We start from the raw sequence: 7,395 nt of genomic DNA on the forward strand, positions 1-7,395 counted from the left end.
AAATTGGTACTCAACTTAACAAGTAAATATTTCACAATGTTTTTATTTGGGGAGAAGAAAAAAAAAACCAACACCAGAAATTTATGAATATAAATATTTGGGAAAAGAAAACGTACTCGTATTTAAAAGTAGGTAAATAATGGGTTGGGCAGTGCATGGCAGAAAATAAAAATTTCTTCTCGGTATAACAAGTGACTTATTAAACAAGTAATGACAAATTATTAACAAAGAGGACCGGAAAGTACCCTATATTTGGGGGCAAATACTTAAAGAAATTTTATAAATTTGGAAGAGGCTGATAATGTTTAAAATTTTATCACAATTGGCTTAAACATTTCTAATCAAACGGTTATAAGTGATATCAGAAAAGTTATTTTATAACAGTTATTTTGTGACTTTAAAAATAAAAATCCATCTAAAACAATTATTATTCAACGTAAAAATAAAAGAGTTAAAAAAAAAGTTTTAGCCGTCTTAAAAAAAACTTATTTGAGGAGTTTTATTTTTCCCGTCAGAAAAAAAACTCATTTGAGGAGTTTTATTTTTTCCGTCAGAAAATAAAAGTCATTTTATGTAAATTGACACCTAAAGCTTGCCGCTGGTCAGATCATTACAATTTGTAAAGCACCTTGCATTGCAATTGAATAAATTGTCATTGAAATAAAAACAAGTGGGATTTTAATTTGCTACTGTTTGATTCCAATTATTAAATTGTTGTTGTTTTTTTTTGTCTTAAACATATAAATTATTAGACTCAGTATATCAGATAGACTCTATAAAGAAAAATACTGAAAAAAGTAGAAAATAATCGAAAAGAGTTTTATTTTATGACGGAAAAAATATAACTCCTCAAATTACTTTTATTTTATGACGGAAAAAATAAAACTCCTCAAATGAGTTTTTTTATGACGGCTATGTTAAACTCTTTTTTAAAGAGTCAACTGTGGAGTTGAGATCATTTTTTTAATATCACCAAAGATTTAATATCACCATAGAATACGAATCTATTGGTATATAACAGTATAGGTCTCCGTTGACTATAACATAGTGATTTTTTGATTTCAAATTTCCTGGATAATCGTTATTTACTGTCCCTGGATAAAAGGTATTTTCCCGTTATTACTCCTAACTCTAGGTCTACACGTAGCAATATTTATTGCTGCAATTGACAAATTTGATTGCGTCAATGAAATTTGCTAGTGTAGACCGCAAATTGCCATAAGTAGCAATCCATTGCGCAATGATTGCTTTACTGATTGCCTGAGCAATTATTGCTAAGCAATAAGCTGTCAGTTCAGTCTTTCTATGATTCAGTGCGATTAATTCATACATATTTAATTTATTTAAGTACCAAAAGTAAAAAAACAAAGAAATTAGTGAAAAAAAATCATTCAACACAAAATATAAGCAAAATACACATCAGTTTTGCATAGAACTTCTCGCGTAGAAATTTTTGTATTTGTAACGAACGTTTTCTCCACTTAAAGCAATCAGCAATCGCTGTGCTGTTGTTCTGCCGAAGAAGTTATTGCTTGTGTTTAGCAATAAAAATTGCTACGTGGAGACCTAGGGTAAAGGCTTCCAATTTTCAATCAGCAATCGCTGTGCTGTTGTTCTGCCGAAGAAGTTATTGCTTCTGTTTAGCAATAAAAATTGCTACGTGGAGACCTAGGGTAAAGGCTTCCAATTTTCAAAAAGTACCAAATTTAATTTGATAGTTTTTACCCCCTAAACCTTCGAATTTCTAAAAATCCCTTCTTGTTGGATCTACATAGGGAGAGAGAACCTATAAACCAAATTTCAATGTTACTCTTTTATATATAAACAAGTAAGAGAGCGAATCTTATATACCCTTCACCGAATTATACTTCAAAATACAATTTTAAATATTTTTATCTAAACAAAATTTATTTTTTTTCCAGTTGTTTTTTTTTAATGTTTTGGAAAAACATTTTTCGTATTGTTATATCACAATTTTTTTTAATTTTTTAAATAAAAAAAAAAAGAAATCGTTTTTTAATTTTTTTTCCCGATTTTGACCCATTGTAGGTCCAACTTACTATGGTCTTATATACGTCGTTGCAAAGATCTTTGAAATATCTATCATTAGATATCCATATTGTCTATATTAATGACTTAGTAATCCAGATATAGGTCAAAAATAGGTCAAACATCGAGTTTGTCCAGGTTTTTTCCTCATATCTCAGCCATTCGTAAACCGATTTTGCAGATTTTAAATAGGAAACTTCTCGAAAGCATGTCTGACAGAATTATTGAAGATTTGGATCCCGAAGAAAATTGATTTCAACAGACAGACAGACGGACATGGCTTAATCGACTCCGCTATCTATAAGGATCCATATATACATACTTTATAGGGTCGGAAAATTATATTGTGGAAATTACCATCGGAATGACAAACTTATATATACCATTCTCACGAATGTGAAGGGTATAAAAATAATGTAACAAACTTTATCCCTAACTAATAATAACACCCTACTATGCACATAAAAATGTAATTATTTGTTCAGCTTAAAACAGCATCCCAAAAGCTGATGTTTATACACCAGCGACAAAATTTATTATATTTTAAAAACCACAAATTAATTATTCATCAATATGCAGTGAAAATGTACCTGAACTTAAATGGTTTCCTCTACAACTTAGCTCTTTTTTAAACAAAAATACATACTTATGTTTAGTTTATATATTTTTTAAAATTTCTTTGTTAAATGATGCACGTGATGGATTACTTGCAAAAAAAAACAAATTTTAAGAAAATCAAAAAATAACGCCCCAAGTATCTAGACAGGTGAAGCTAACGAACGCACTTATATCAGAAGCTTGTTTCTTATTTAACATTTTTACACGTCTTTTTTTATATTTTCTTATTTTTATTTTTAGTTGCTTTTGTTGGTTGGTTGGCTGGCTTTTTAGTATGACACACTTTTTTTAGGATGATTTTAAAAATTTTTAGGTGAAATTTCATTTTTAAGTCTGACATCGGTTTAATGGTTTTTTGTTTTGTTTCTGATAAGTATTATAAAATATTTACCTTGTTGACCTTGGTAAAACAAAATTGTTGTAGTAAATTTGGTGTTGTTGTTATTAAATATTATTATGTATTTATGTGGATTATTCTTAAAGTTATTGTATTTTGTTGTTTTTATGTAATTTGTTGATAGAGATGACAGATAATGCATCCAAATGTTTGGTAAACGCGTCTCTTGAAATTTAAGGAATGTTATTGCAATAATTTGATTTATTTTTAGAAATTTAAAATATTCCATCAAATGAGGAAATAATGCTAGATATTTTAACGGTTTTGAGAACTACGAATGGAAGTATGCATGCAGAACGCAAAAAATCATGGAGATGCCAAATATGCAAATCGAGAAAAGGATCCAAAAATAAAAAAATCAACAAACCAAAATAAAAAAGATGATGATAATAATAACAATAATGATGATTATGTCAAACGCTTTAAAGAGCCTATGTTGCTAACTGATGTCAATAATTGTCTTGGGACTGTTACGTCTGATGTCATATTAGGAAAAGCAGATAGTTAGTTAGACCGGGCATGCAAATGGCACCTCATAGTGACCCCGTATTTGTCGCATGATGGTCTGCACTCTTCTCTACTCTAACTCCTCTAATTTCTCTTATCAACCCTACTCTCACTAGACTTACCAGTCAACATATCGCCTTCCCTCTTCTATTTTTCTTTTACTTCTCTCTTTCTGCTCTTCTCTATTTTCTTTATCTTCCTCAGGTAACACAAAGGCAACAATTAAGGGACCCACTTTTTCCGAAAATCATCCCAGTAAAGATTTTATAGTTGCTTCCATTACCTTTATGGGCGAGGTGGTCCACTTACTCTTAAAATCGGACATTTCCTGGGATACCTTTCCTGTGTTCTTTAATTATTTTTTTACAAGAGCCCAATACCTTTCCACTAACCGAAGTTCTGAATAGTTGGGTGGATTTGCCTCCCGTGGTACAAAATTGACATTATTGTTTGAATACCACTCAAGGTACTTTTTCCCATGGTGGCATGATGCCAAATCGGACCAGAAATATGAAGGCACTCTGTGCTGTTTTAAGAAAGGTAAAAGCCACTTTTGTAGACACTCCGTAATATATATAGATTTCTGTGTTTATCGTGCCTAATATCACAAATGATTGACAAGAAACTTCTTGGGGAATTTTGTTTGTTTTTTCGTCCGGTATTGTTCTTGAACAATGGAAGTTTCTTCAACGACTTCAACCCAGCATTAGCTTTGGCTCTGTGTTCAAAAGAATCAGAGCATTTTACTTTACGAGCTGGGTTTCTGATAGAATTGTTCGGTGCTTTTCGACATGAGTTGTTCGACTTCTTTTGCCTTACCAATATCTGTTAGACCTTTTTTTCTTACTTATCCAGGTTTTCTTTCATGGCTGTTCAAATAGTGTGACGATGAACCTTCAGATATTTCGCTATTTTTTTGAAAGTCTGTATTGAATATTCATAGAAGTTGTAATGTAGGCACCTTAATAATTCCTTTAAGAACATAAAATTTCAATTTGATTCATTCTTAATGACCGAATTTTTCTGTTGATGCTCAAAAAATTTTAGTTGAGTGCAAAAAAATTCGGTTATTTCAACCGTAATGATTCTTTGCCAACTGAATATATGCATATAATGGAAACATTCAAATTTGAGCATCGCAACGAACCTGAATATTGTAACTTTAAGAAGAAAACTTATGAAGAAATGAAATAATGTAAGGAGATTTTGAAAATGAAAATAGATGACATAAAAAAAAGTCAAAAATTTATTTGAATTCAACATTTTTTACAAAAAAATTTACGTTCGCATGTATGTATGTATATTAGAGTGCTTCGAGATTGTATGGACATAATTTTAAACATACTCTGAAAATTTTACTAAAATCGGAAAACGTTAAGGGTTAATCGTGAAGGTCAAAGGTACAATTTTTCAATATCTGGAATTTCTAATTGAAAGATAACGAAATGTTATATATTTTTAGGCCGATTTTAATGAAACTTTAGAAAAATATAGCATAAAGTCTAGTATTTACAATAAAAGCACAAATGTAAATTAATCATTAATAACACTTCGGCATCATCTGCAGCAATAACATGTGGAAACTTTTTTTGTGTTTTTCATTGGGAGATACTTTTCTTTTATTAAGAGAACAAGCACGGCACGACATTTTCTATACGATTTAACAGAAAAAACCGGTGATCGGCGTGATATAAAATTTGTTTTGATTTTTAAAATAAATATTGATTATGCTTTTAAAAATTAAGACGACAAAGATGGCAGATTATGGAAAAAGATGACAAATAGAGGACACTAATTTTATAGACGACAGCCAGTTAAAATAGATGATTGTCCTCTAAAAAAGAGGACGTATGGTCATCTTATTTAATGTCAACTGATTTTCTGCTATTAGTATCAAAAAAATCTATGGATATAATCGAATCATTCGACAAAAAATCTCTTTTATATGTTTGAAAATAATACTATAATTTTAAGATGGAAACATGTAAAGAAATTCCCGAAATTAACCGACAAAAAGTTCCCGAAAATTTCTATAAAAATATACCCGGGAATTCTCGGGAAATTTTTCCTGATTAGGAACCCTAGATATATTACAACTGTTTAATATTTAATTCTCCCACTTTCATACTCAGTTATGAAACACCCCACCTACAAACAAATGAAATGACCTCTCTAATTAACCCTCTTGTCAAAGCAAAACCAACTGATTGTCTAAGGCACAACAAACTAAACAAAATAAATTGACAAGTAATTCAATACCGCAACCACTCACAGAAATTTACGAAATACTCGTACCTACCAAAATTCGAGTACAAGTAATTTAAAAAAAGCATTTAAAAACTGCGCCTGACTACAACTCTCGTTTGTGTTGATGTAACTTGTTATCGATAATAAACTTAAACAGCAGCCTTTTTCCAATGACTAATTTATCATCTTTAGCCAATTTCATTATGTCTTTTTAACCTATTTATGAAAGCGGTAACATACAAAAACATCCATTATATATAATAATTATTTAATATCATCGATTTAGGCCCTACAAAACCAAACTGATCAACTGATGTGAGCTGACAAACCGTTAACTTAAACATGAAGATCTTCTTCAGCCATGACTAAAATGAAACCTCCTCCAATTAAAGATGTTTTTCTTTTTCTTTGTTCACTTAATGGATAAAACTGAAATTATGCAATATTGATTTTTTTTAAAAAAAAGGTATATGCATATGCGGTAGTTTGTTATTTGGATTTCATTAACATTCAGGAATTAGGTGTGAATTTTAAATAAGAAAGTGTATTTGAGTTTTCATTACATTTTTTTGTAAACAAATAATATTTGAGGGTAAATATTGAAGCAATATGAAGCAGACTTCGTCTACTACTGTGTATTGAAAAATCGTTAAATACATACATATAAGTATTTTGAATTCTCTTAGCAAGATATTGGAAAAATATTTATAAGAATTTATAAATATATACAAGAGCTCTAGTTTTTTATAAAATATGCAAATTAGGACTATGTACATTAAAAATATGACATCAGTATCTTAATATTCCAAGTCTGACTTAACATGTTTAGTCCTGTGAGGTAAATGTCTTGAATATTTTGAAGGATTTTTAATATTATATTAACTCAATGTTGGTAAAAATCCAATGAAATTTTAACCCTTAACCATTCGATTATACATTATGAATTAATTCATAGGCTTAATTCATTAGTGCTTTAAAGGTTTTAAATACATCCTTTTGAAAATTCATTATTTATAGAATTAATTCATTACCCCCTGTCTATTGCTGATAAATTTTTATCATGATAAACTTCAAAATGGTTATCAAGATAAACAAGTAAGAGTGCTATAGCCGAATCTTATATACCCTTCACCAAATTAGACTTCAAAATTTTAAATATTTTTAGGTAAACAAAATTTAATTTTTTTTCCAGTTGTTTTTTTAATTTTTTGTAAAAAAAATTTTTTCGATTGTTTTTTTAAATTTTTTTTTTTTAAATTTTAAAATTGTTTTTTTTTAAATTTAAAAATTTTTTTTTTTGTTTTTTCAATTTATTTTTTTGTGAAAAAAATATTCGGGTTAAAATTTTTTTCCGATTTTGACCCATTGTAGGTCCATCTTACTATGGTCTTATATACGTCGTTGCAAAAGTCTTTGAAATATCTATCATTAGATATCCATATTGTCTATATTAATGTCTTAGTAATCCAGATATAGGTCAAAATTTTTTTTTTTTAATTTTTTTTTGGTTAAAAGCAATTTTGAATTTTAAACAAAGGAAGTAAAAACCTGTAACACAAAAGCGAAAAATAAGTAAG

This window comes from Calliphora vicina, chromosome 1 (genome assembly GCF_958450345.1).
Source record: "Calliphora vicina chromosome 1, idCalVici1.1, whole genome shotgun sequence".
NCBI lineage: Eukaryota > Metazoa > Arthropoda > Insecta > Diptera > Calliphoridae > Calliphora > Calliphora vicina.